Raw genomic sequence first — 13328 nt, 5'->3', positions numbered from 1 at the left:
TCACTTTCTTTCAAACACCAAGAACTCAGAGAGAAGTTTTGAGCAAACTGTGGTGCAATCAGCCTTCTGAGTATTTATTGTTCTTCCAAGCAGAAAACCGACTTGGTTGTAATCATGCTGCATGTAACACCTGATGTTTCATTTGTTTGTTTTTTCCGTCACTCCTTGCTGCTCGTTCCTGTTTTCATGTCACAGTGTCCCTGGCCCTTCAGTGTACACTCTGTCTCCCTCCAGTTTGTATTTCCAAGCTGATAAAACCCTCCCTCCTCTGGGAGATAAGAGACAGTGATAATGACAGGTAGAATACTTACTCTGCACTCTTTATGTACATAACAGTGGCACGTATAAACCTGTTATTACCAGCTCTCCTGAGACTTAAGGGTGCTTCCTGATTCGATATGCTCTTCTTTTTTTCTTTTTTTTTTGGATTTTTCTTTTTTGCAAAGGAAGCCTTAGAAAGGCTCAAAGTGTAAAAACCTTCCTGGAGTGCAGGCATGGTTTCTCAGTAGCATGAAGATCAACTAGTGTTTGCTACCACCACTATATTGAAATAAGAGCAAAAAAAAAGCTTTAGTATTCAGACAGTTGGTTGGATGCCAGAAACTATAAAATCAACAAGAACTATACAAGAGTGACATTTCAGTTTAAACACCTGAGCAAAAGGCTAAAAAAGACTGAAAAGTTAAGACGATTACTCTAACATTATCCCAAAAATATTATGCCAGGTCATTGTTCTGTGCGCCAAAAGCCTGGGAAAAGTTAAACAGTTCAGAGCCAGCTCATCCAAGAGTCCAATCAGCTCCCCTTTGGAAAGACCTCAGTGAGCCATGGATCTAAGCGTGCTGGCTTGTTGGAATAATGTTGTGGCAAACCCATGTGTTTACAGAGCTTCCCGTTGCGGTAAACACGGATTTTTACAAAAGTCAGACAGCTTTTAAACTCCCACCACCCACACTGTCTCGTAAAGTCAGGACGTGGTTGAAAATACAGCTTGAGAAGGGTCCAGACCTTCCTCTGTTCCTACTAACTCCATTTTGTGTGGCTCACTGATTTGAGTCTAGTATTTCATACGCATACAAAACCCACACATTGTTTGTTTTACTTGTTGCCCTGGTGATAGTGGCATCTCTCAGTAGTTGGCCTGAATATATGTTGTGAGCGCAGCACGGGGCACAGCTTTATTCTCTTTGCTTCTGTAAACTTATGGGACTATTAATTAATCAGATATGTAGTCTGCTATAGAAATAAACCATGCTGGGCTTGTTTACTCTTGGTAGCCTAAGTATACAGTGCCATCTTTGTTAAGATTTACTGGCAGCTGCATATATACACTTTCAGCACTGCTGTTGACAAAACTTTGTCTCCAGCAAGACCTTTCCCATAATTAAGGTCAAAATTAGGCCAATGCCAGTGCTGAGTGTTTGATTGGTAACTCTCCCAAGTGTCAAGTGGATCATGCGAGTCTGCCTGACTAAAGAAGATCATCCTAGGCTAACTGGGAAGGAGTGGTTGTTGAATGCTGTTTGTTTCTGCACTGTTAGTTTTTTTTGTTTTTTTTACTTTGTTAGCTGTTTGATAGGTGGAGGGATGTTACTGCCGTATAATTGCTTTACAACCCACTGGCACCAGGCCGTCTGTATCAGGTAAGATTTGCACCTGTGTGTTCAATATTACTGGCACTAACAGTAATATTAACAGTCTTAGGAGTCTGTCTGCAGACAGACTCCTAAGCTTCAAAGCTGACTGTCTCCTGAGTCAGAGTAGCCAGGTACTTTATGAGTAAGTGCAAAGTGGGGAATAGGATCTATTCAGACAATGCAGTTTCACCTTTAAAACACCAGTAAGCTCGCTATTGTTCCTTCAAGATCAACATAAACATTTGCAAAGAAGTTTATTAAGAAATTACAGACGCTTGTGTTTGATTCTAAAACAATGATTGATGAATTTTGCTGGGAACTGTCTTATTAATGAGACATGAATCTAATTTGATTCATATTAAAAGCAGAATAAACTCCTAGACTGAAAAAAAGTTGGTTGCATTATCAAAGACAATGACTTGCAGAGAACTCAAACACTTTGCCAGATAATCGTGGAACAACGATGAAGGTTTGCCATCTGTGACTGGTTGGACCTGATCTGTCACATGTATCTCTGTCCTCTTGTTTAGCAAAGAGGGTGGGGTTTAAAATGGCCTGTCTGTGTAGAGTTTTAAAAAAAGGATAGCACTAAGCACCTCTGTCCATATAGTTGAACAGTTTCTCTCCTTTTTTCCTCTTTCTCTATAAAAGCATATTGTTTTAAAAATTGATTAAGTTATTTTCCATTTAGTTCATTAATTCTATAAAATGTATAAGGAGTGGAATTATTTAAACTGACACTTCATATGTCAGTGGTCTGACTCTTACTGTGATGCTATGACAATACACAGTGTTTAGTTTATTAAGAGTGTCAGATTTATTTCTGACAGCTGTGGTACGCTTTATCTTCACCATCTTTTGATGCATGACTTGGATCCCCACTGCATGCACTCACTGGAGGAAGAAAAAAAAAAGGTCAGCATATTGTGCAACTATTTGGCACTGAGAGTGGAGTGCGTCGTGTCGTGTTAGGGATGTATGCAGAACCATATGTAAAGATTGCACCGAGTATGCATGTGCAGTATGTGCATTAGTGTTTTTGTGTCTTCATGTTTCACATTTGGTTTTAGTGTCGATTTTGGAGATCGAAGTATTAATGAGTCGCTCTTGGCCTCTCGGTATGATTTGAAAGAAAATTAAAAAGGAAAAAAAACGTGAAAGGTCAAACAGGAAAGTCAGGATTTATGAGAGCAGAAAAATGTGTGGCTGCAAGGTTAACCCAATGTTGTATAAGAGAAATTATGCAAAATTATTTCAACCTATGCCCCCACCCCCATTGCCCCAACCCCTTCATGTCACCCATCATCACCCAACACCCATCAAAACATGTGTACATGTGTTTCCATCACCTGCATGTCTGTGCATATGCAAGAAGCCTTGTGTGTGAGTATGTCATATGGCCACGGTTTACAAACAAGGTCTCCCTCTAGTTACTGGACACCGTAGCTATTCTGAACACCTCTTCCAATGCACACCATCCCAGTGTCCGGTCTCCATGTGGAAGTCTGCAAGCCAAGGTCACCAGGTCGCATTCCTCCAGCTCTTTGGCATTCTGCCCCAGGGTTCAAGTAGTGTTGAATTGTGTGTGTGTCTGTGTGTGTGTGCGTGTGTGTGTGTGTGCGTGTGTGTGTGTGTGTGTGTGCGTGTGTGTGTGTGTGTGAGCTGTTTGTCTTTCATGCCACAAACTACATTCTGTTAGAGGAGAACTGTTGCCACATAGTTCTGTACTGGCGACAGCTAGAGGTACACACACACACACACACACACACACACACACACACGCACGCACACACTCACACACACAAGCTGTGTAGATGTGTGTGTGAGTGTAAAGCTCTGTATTTCACTGTATGTGATATACAGAGCTTTAAAAGGACAAGTTACACAGTAGCGTGATTAATGTGGCTGTGTCCGCACATCAACAGTGCTGGTTGGCTGCTGTTTGAAGTGAGTGCTATGAGAAACTGCTGTTTGCTTGGGGGTGGACACTGATCCCTTGGGATCAATTGCAGATGGACATATTTTAAGTCTATCTGGTTGATTTAGTCTCTGTGCACTTGACACTTGAGCACACCAGCGGAAGTGAAGGCAGTCAGTTCAGCACTATAGTGTGAGAAATTCAACACAGTTTGGCTGGTAAAACAAATCCAGCTGAACTCCACCAGAGGCAGAGAAAAACAGACTACAGAAGTATGTTTTCAACAAGTGAATTTTAAAAGTAATCAATTTGACAAGACATCACTAAACTTAAAATAGCTTTTAGAAAATAGTTCACAAAGTATAGTTCAACACAAAACTTAAGCAAGTGCACTTCACTGCTTCAATAATCCAGAAACTGCTAGTGCAAAAACTTACATGAAAATTTAACCAAACAACTTCAAAGGTAACACTTGATAGGCACATTGCATAAGAAAGGAGTATTTCCTCCAGGCTGTTTCTTTGAATAGATTAGTTGAGGAGAAGAAGATAAGACCCTGTGCTGGTTTTATCGTATTCCCTGACCAGCATGTAGAGTAGGCTGGATCAGTCTGATCAGCCCACAGATGAAGACACGGGTATCAGATCTTTGCCTTCCTGGAGAGAGTGAGACCAGGGATTTGTGGGCCTGTAACACAAAACATTTTCTCATTTCCCTCTGATTACATGAGCTGTGCAAGTTATTCATCAGTGACATCAATTCCACTTTGAAGGTGTGATTTTCCATTTAAACGTTTACCATTTTACATGTTCAAGTACGACTGATGCAGGTAAATTGAGTGAAACATGAGTGTTGAAACCCAACTTACTCATTTTTGCCACAAAATTCAAATTTATTTCAATTATGCATTTAATTTATAATGAAAATGTCATTTTAAAAATTTACCATTTAGCATTGCTACATAGCTATCACTAACATGCATAATAGTTTAGTGTAAAACATATAGCAATTTATATTAGGAACATGTTAATGTCACCATTTTAAACTTCATGCTCATTCATAGTCATACTTTGTCCATTTAACAACTCATATGTATTGTGCTTTTTTTTGGAAAGCATAGAAAAAACGTTAGACTTGTGTCAGCTAGTTATTAGTCTTAAACTCTGTGTCTGTGCAACAATAAATTTTACCTTGTTGTTAATGTTTCATCACTCATGTACAAGACTAGCACAGTGTTCGTTCATTGTCCCGCTGGAAGAAAAAACTGTCTAGTCTTTATATCATCACAGGAACATTAGTGAAATCTTTAGAGTAGGTTTTAAAATAAAAGCAGCCTTGCTTTCTGGGAGCTCGGGATTGTCAGTGGTGTGCTAATCAAGTAGAAACCAAACCAAACAACTGGTTAAAAAGTGAAGCTCTGTTCTATTTATAAAGGCAAGGACATCCTAGTGACAGTGTTTCCATCATCACTTTGGAGATGATGTTTGTGTGAAGCAGCTGGATTTCAATGCAGCTATTTTAATCACTCTTATATCTTATATCGTTTAAAACTATTTACCAGGATGCAAACTGTCCAACCAACAGTAAAAGACGTATAGCACCGATCTTTAAGTATTTCTCCCATAAATAAAAACAATAGATATGTTGTATTCATGAAAGGATGGGAAAATCTTAACAAAAACAATTCCCATTTTCCAGAACTTCCCTGAAATTCCAAGAGTCCTGCCGGAAATCCAACATGAGGCAACATGCTGTCCCCCTGAAAGGGTCGCAGAGTGTGAATAAGTCCACAGAGCAAACGTGGCCGTGGCTGACAGACGGACTGAGTCAGCGCCACATTCCAGTGGAGTCAACCATCCACTTTACCCTCCGCACACACACACACACACACACACACACACACACACACACACACACACACACACACACACACACACACACACACACTCGATTCACCTTAATATTCTGTTTTTCCTTTGGCCCAACACGCATACTGCACACTATACAGGTGTACTGTTCTCTACAGCTTGGCAAAATAACTTACCTTTACACGAATCCAAACCATATATGAAAGTCCATCTTGCACATCATTCTCTAAGATTGCATGTCCATGTTATTATTACTATCTAAATGGAAAGATATGAAGTTTCGAAGCTTTTAGTTACAGAAAGCAGCCCATCCTTGCCTTTCATACTGCATAACTGGTCCCTTTTTCTGTCTTTTCTCTCTGTTTCTCTCTGCTTTATCCAGTTACCAAGAAAGCTATCTGATGGTAAATAGCTGGGTGGCTCACCCTGTTGTGCCCCTGCACCCTCACACCCTGACCAACACCGATCCTGCAGTGGTAGTCAGGAGAGGCCCGCTGATCACTTCTGGCGGCCACCCAGGACTGTGCATCTCTCTGTGCACATTGAAAGTACAGCAGGCTCTGTGTTGCTGCTAATAGCTGTATGAATCCTGGGCTGACCTGAGTCATCTGCTCACATGCTCAAGCTGTCAGCCTGCTTTATCACGACAGCTTGCCAGTAAATACAGTTTTGTCCATCAGAGTGAGGTTTTTTGGGGGTTTTGTTTTTTTAAGTAAAGCTTATGATGACAAAAAAAGTACTAACATCACCATAATATACTGTATGGGATTCTTGCACATATATGTGCATGACATTTTGTTTCAGAGTCCTGGCCAATTAATGCGCAGCTGTAGCAGTCTTCACTCTTCCGGGAAGGCTTTTCACAGGATTTTAGAGCTCAGCTGTGGGGATTTGTTCAGTCACAAGACAATTTTTCATGTCTGCCAAGCACTGATGTTAGCTCATGGCCAATATATCATAAAAATGTGAGATGAAAATGCTGTCAGCACAAGTCAGTAAAAGTTAAAAAGTTGGGTGTTAATAAACTTTGTGTACAGAGATTCATTAAAACGCCTCTCATATATGTCTTTAAATCAGTCTTCAATGAGCAAAAGAAATCACTTAATATCCTTCATACTGATTTCTCTTTCTCTTGTCTCGATGGGGAACAGTGCTGTAAAGGTGTGTGATTAACTCTGTGAGTCAGATGCAGGTGTTTTGCAATTTAAGGAAGGCCTCTAATGCCACTTTTTTTCTTTTTTTTATGTATACATCTTCACACGCAAGCCTACTGTCAGTCAGGAGGAGCCACAGCGCACAGGTTATCATTCATCACACTGGAGACAGTCGGAGGGTCTGCAGCTGGAGCGTCTGTGTTTACACGCTGACAGATTTAGACCAGGCTAGGGATGTGAGTGATCTCTCTCGTGGGGGTTTGCACTTACTATGGTTGTGGATAACAGCCACAGATTAAAGTTGAATCCAATTAGAGAGTCAGAGAGGTTAAATCAGGTCTTCAGATAAGATAAACAGAAGACATAAAGGTCTCTCTGAAGACCTACAGTACATTATACCTACTTTAGGCTGGGAGAGTTTAAACAGAGTCCAGGGGCTTCAGTACAACCCGGAGCCCATCTCTGTATCACAGTGCTAGTTTCTCATTTAGACAGCTATTGCCAGTGCATGATAATGGTGATGACTGGTATTGTCACTTGCCTGGAGTAATGCAATGTGGATTTTCCTGTAAGTTCACCAGAGTGACGTAAAAGCCGTGTCTTAAAAGCACAAACTAAGTCATCTATCCAAATAAAATACAGGCTACACAGAGTAAGTAACACATGTCAGGCGTGTGTGTTTTTTTTAAACCATGATTTTGAAACAGATTTGCATCAATAGTGTTGTTCACTGAGCATAGCACGGCAGCACTCTTTCTCATGGTTTGCAAACCGTCGTACTTTTTTTGGTTTGTAGTTTGTCGTGCAAGAATTTTGTGCAGCAGCCTGGGCTGTAACCTGTAGCAAAGAGGTCCTTCAAACACAAACTAGTTTGTCATTTCTAAGAGGAGTTTCCAAGACCTCACCATACGTGTTTCCAATTTTACTCCCACGACACAGATGAAGTGATACCGATTATTTAACAATATGCCAAGTTTGTATTTGAGAGAGGAGGGCAAGGCAAGGGTAGCTTTAAGAAGAAGGTTCAGTCTTACAGCTCAGTCTTAAACAACACAAACATAAAACGCCTTCCTCTCATCTTAACAGAACAAGATTTTTCCTTTAAATATCAATATGAAATGTTAATAATGTAGTGGCTCAGAAATAGCGACATCAGTTGCGTCTGGACTGGTTGCCTGTATAACTTTACCTTCATTATGTACTTCTGTGCACCAATTTACCCAGTATCTAGCGCTTTCTGCCAAAGCAGAAATAGACAAAAACAAGCCAGAGTAACTATGTAAACTCTACCTGGCAAAGAAAAGGAGTCGACTTGTCAGAGAAACCAAAAAGCTTTGAAAAGGATGAGCAACAGAAACTGAAAGTTAAATTAGAGACAACCTGGTATTCACCCTCATTCAATGGAGATAGCACTGGGACTTGAGAGGGTTAAAAAAAAAACAAAAAAAAAAAAAAAAAACTTATTGTCATTATTTCTACTCTAACAGGAATAACAAAACCTCCCTCCTTATTAATGCCACTCTAAAAGCTCTATTGTCCTCATTCTGTGCAGCACAAAAGGATCCTCATGGGTATCTTACAGTGTTTTTTTTTTTGGTAGCACAATTTCAGACTCAAATGACTCTACGTCTTTTAAGATATTAACTTATTTAGACTAACTCAGACATCCGGGAGCTGATTTTAGCTTTAGCAAAACAGCAGAATGCATTTTTGCACAAAACAAGAGCTGAGCTATGGTACCCTGTCTCTTTCAATGAGGGACATTACATTTAAAACTCCAATGTCACTTCTAGTGAAGACATCCCTTTGCATGGCCAGTGAGCAGGAACAATTACAGTGGCATTATTTTTTCATTGTGTATATTTTAAAGAAGAAGGCGAGTATTATTTTTAGACAGAACAGGGAACAGATCCAATAAAGTGACAGTAATTAATATTGTTACAGCAGTGCTTAAAGGTGGACACACCTATTCTGAATCCAAACTCTGTTTTCACTGAATGAGTTCTGTTTGCTATACAATTTCCTGAGATTTGCCAACATAAATGTGACTTCATGTCAGGGTGCTATTTGCAGCCTGGTCCCAGAGTGTGGAAAAAACTTAGTTTAGTGGTCAAAGTAATACAACTGGCCCTCATAACAGACTGATCTCTCTGACAGAGTAAATCTACCACCTGAACTTTATCCCCAATCTGACCCATTTCTAGATTCTTATTCTTCTTAATCTGTTATTTCTCATTCTTTCCTCTCATACACATGCCCTCCCTTGCTCTCTCTGCGCTAAAAGGAATATAAATATTGATACAATGTCAGGCTGCCTTAATGAGCAGCTGAAACTACTGAATTAAAGTCTTCATGCTCATCAGTGATGGCTGGAAAAATTTGGAGTGATGGTGGAGGTTGCTCTTGCTAAACAGTTTCCCAGGTTAACACTACCTACTAGTCAGCACCTAACTTGCAGCCCACATTTCAGTTCAAATACAGATGCTGTTCTTTCATGTCCAGTAAAGAAATGACAAAACCCAGATATCGTTTTTTGAATTTAATTTATCTTGCGGTATTCTCAGAAAACCACTGAAATCAGTGGAAGAACATACATTTTCCCACTCTAATTCCTTCAGGTGTATAGCATTATCACTTTATTTCACTGTTTTAAGAATGAAAACTGAGGTTTTTTTAAGCAGCAAACTACAATAAAAAGCACAAGCTCAATGACTCATGTCATCATGCCTCAGTGTGTTGAGAAGCATGAGTTGAGACAGAGCAGGAGTCCCTGGACATGAGTGGGCATGTGGTGTGGCTGCATAAGGCAGCCCCTAACCTGTGCTGAGGAAGACAGACACCCAGAGGGTCAGACTGTGGCAGCTGGTATGTTTCTAAAACAAGCAGCCTCCCTTCTCACCCCTTCCGCCTCCTCCTCCTCTGCCTTCCTCGCAGCAGATGCTGATCTCTGTCTGTCTTCAGAAGGAAGCAATTATTGAGTCAGAGGGACAGACGCACCTCTTTTTAATAAAGCCACATCAAATCATCTGATGACTGACAACCTTGGTGCGTGACTCACACGTCGGATGGAAATGCAGAGTGAAAAGGTTCAACAATGATAGGGAGAGAACTGAATTAGAGGACTTAAGAGCAACAGGACTCATGCAGTCAAGACAGAGCCTCAGGCACCAGACATCCCGAGCTTTCATTCCCCCTCATTTATCTTCCCATAAACACCCTTTGCCTTCTGCATTTGAGTACTGCTGTCTGACACCATTACCTCCTGTTAATGCCTCGGCTACCGCTCTCCTTTCTTTTTCGTTGTCTGTCTGACTCAGTGAATGACTGGTATCCTCTGTCAGATCAGCCTCTTACATAAGTTTGATCTGGTAAAATTCCATAGTACCTGCATACGCTCTGATTCTAACTTCCGAGTGTTTCATCCCAATTTCTTAGTGTACTGAAACAGCCGCCTACTCGTCGGATGTTTTTCCAGCTGCTCACAAACAGGCTACCTCACTTGAAATGAGGCTTGAATGAATGAAGGGGAGTCTAAACCTTTATGAGATTCCATCATATGAAAACACTGTCATTGTTGTGCATGGCCGTGCCTTCTGCATGGACCGTCTCTTGATTCCTGCCACTGATTCCTCTTAGGAAAGATTAGAACCTGTATTTGATTATCGCAGATGTACTCTAGTTTAATTTGCTCAACAATAATCAGTTTTACGTCATGGAGGCTACACCTTTTATCTTGTTTTTTAAATTTGTGGAGCAGCAATGAACAAAAAGCTGCCCTCCTGATGGACTAAAGTTCAATCTATATAACACCCATTCTCAGAATCAACCAATTTCTGCAGCATATCTGCAATTTTAGCAAGTGATTGTGCCATTATGTTCACCAGCTAGAACCAATCCTGGTTGCGATTTGTTGTCAAGCAGGTAGTGAACACAGGGGTTACTGGTTTTTTCTAGGAATACATGTGCCTTTCAAAACAGCGACACAGCTAGACAAAGAGCTGACAAAGAGCTGAAAGCTTGCTATAATGCTCTATAAAGGAAGAGGTATTTACATTTATGTGGTAATTCATCCTTTCATGTTTTCATATTGTTTTCAAATTGTCATGGCATTGATAAAAAAGATCACTTTAATATATTTGGACCCTATCCCCACTCCAAAAACCATTCCACCACAAACCATTTTCAGTATTGAACAGCTGTCCCGAGAGTGACATGAGGCAGGCTGCCCATTTGTCAGCATGATATAAAAACTAGCAAAGCAAATTTTATTGGAGCTATGGGATATGGGCAGTAAAAAAAAAACATTACATTCTGGGACAGATCTAGACCACTTTCCTTGACATTGCAACATAGGGCCTTGATGTTCCTTTGCTCTTTGAATGTCCTTCTGCTTTTATTTTACTGGAGGAAATAGCTCATATCACCAGTTCCAGCAGGTTAAAACCACAGGAGGGGAACAGAAAGATTGCAGATAATTCGTCAGATGAGTCAGACTGTAGGATGACAGATTAGACCTATCAGTTAGCTTTGGGGTGTAACGTGACACCGCAGAGACACAAACACACAGTGACAGTGACACACACACACACACGCATAAACTTAGGCACACACAGTGAAACGCGACAAACATCAAATCAGATAAAGAAGCGCCTTCTGATTTTGAATGTTTATTTGAAATTCGTAAAGTGAAACATTATGATGTACAACAGAGTGTGATGTGTGAAGGAGAAAAAAGAATGATATTTCTCAACCAAACACAGCACACAGAGAAAAAATGTCCGTTTTTAAAGTTGTTTTTATTTTTTCTGCAAATGCAATATGCCCACATGGCTAGCTGTAGCTGTGTTCAGATCTGGAATTGTTTGTACAGCACAGGTCAGACAAGCTGTACTGTTCTTCATTGCTTTGGTCCATAATGTCACCAGAGTTTGCACAGCTGTGACAACATCGTACATGTGGACAAACAGATAGATAACCGAACAGTTGTTCAGGTGATGTCTCTTTGACTTTCTGCCCTTCACAATATTCCCAACATATAAAATAGAAACGCATTTTTTTGCATGGGGGATATTCAAATCAGCTCTTTGGCAATGCCTTTTTTCATTTCATAACTCACTACAAGCTCCTAACATGTGATGTAACACTTTTTCTGTGTACTCTTATAATTCAACAAACTCATAAACTGCTTCAGCCCCACAGGCTGTCGTAAATCAGTCATGATCCAGAAATGCACCCAAACGCTGTTGTGCCTTATTGGAAATAGTTTTCCGCACCAAGCATGAAAAGACCTTTTTGCCTTGACCTGAAGGTAAGTAAGTTTAGAGTGCAAACGCTGTTGTTCCGCTGTTTGCACTCTGAATTTGGACAGGGCTAACCCAATTCTAAGAACTGAGTTAAACTGTGTGTAGTTTTTCTTGATTTTTATCTAGCTACTCCTGTAGGCTGTACCTAGATGATAAACCTCCACAGAACAGTGTGGTAGCTTTTTAAGTATTAAGTATTTGCATAATACTTAACTAGGCAAATCTTGCCGTCAACTGGTTGTAAATGTAATAAAACAATACACACGAATATGTTTCTTTGTTTATATACTGTATCACTGCACATGTGGATCTATGTACAAATAGAGGTTGCAACACAACAAGGTATACACGCACGCAGACACTTACACACAGCCTAAAGACACGAAGAAGAACAAGTTTTACTGCTGACACAGGGGAGGATGAATCCTTTATTTAACTCTTCAAGGTGAGGTAAAAGCACTGCATGTGCGTGTTTGGATTGCGACACCACATATGGTTCAGTTCTGACCAATTGCCCCTGCAATCATACAATAGGCGGTGGCTCATCGTTGCCCCAGGTTTCTTCTACTATCAGTGATCAGGACAGCTCTCATGTCCACTGGTACAGTTTAGTATTCAGCTGCCTGGCTGCACAGACTCCCTGGCTAGCTGGTTGTCCTCACTCTGCACAGAGAGGCTGGCTAATAATTTGTCAGCCCCTGTGGGGTATGAAGCCAACGTGTCAACAACGGGCCCAGTGTTTCTCAAGCCAGCAATGAAGATTAGAGAGTGAGGCTGATCCGGCCACTCTGCAGGCAAAGAGGAGGGGGAACAGCGAGGGAAGGAGGGACAAAGGAAGCGAGGGAGAGCAAGTCGTTTTCCTGACTTTCACTAAGAGAGGGAGTGCAGCTCAGACAGTGTTTTGCAACAGTCACAGTCACTTGGGACAGACACAATGGCACTATTGGCATATTATCACTGCCAGCCACAGTGCATTAATGCTGGCACAAGGGCAGAAAATGTGTTCAGAAGTATCTATTTCTACACATCAGCATGTACATGGTGTTCCCCTGATGCAAAGAACACCTTATAGATTGTTTCTCAGAAGTGTTGTGCAAGAATGTTCCCTTCTTTGCAGTGCACCCGTTGAAATGTACAGACAAACAGGAAATGTAGCGTCAGACTTCCAGGACAAAACACTTTTCTTCTCAGGTTCAACATTTAAACAGGTTGACTCCCATCTGTTATCAGTTGTTCAAACAGCAGCTTGTTACACAGTGTACCTGCTGCCCACACAGGTGCTGACACTTTCTAGACTTCATGGCCAACAAAGCGATGCATCTTAATCTGAATTTGTTCAACTTAGACTTTTCTTTTTTTCTTTTTTTTTTTAAATGCATAACTGTCCTCTATTTATTAGACAGTGTCAGATCTCTGTCCACCTGACAAGGCAGACTTTGTGAGTGTGT

Source organism: Neolamprologus multifasciatus, chromosome 5 (assembly GCF_963576455.1).
Source record: "Neolamprologus multifasciatus chromosome 5, fNeoMul1.2, whole genome shotgun sequence".
Taxonomy (NCBI): Eukaryota; Metazoa; Chordata; class Actinopteri; order Cichliformes; family Cichlidae; genus Neolamprologus; species Neolamprologus multifasciatus.
The sequence above is the reverse complement of the archived record's forward strand: the minus strand, read 5'-3'. Positions refer to the sequence as shown.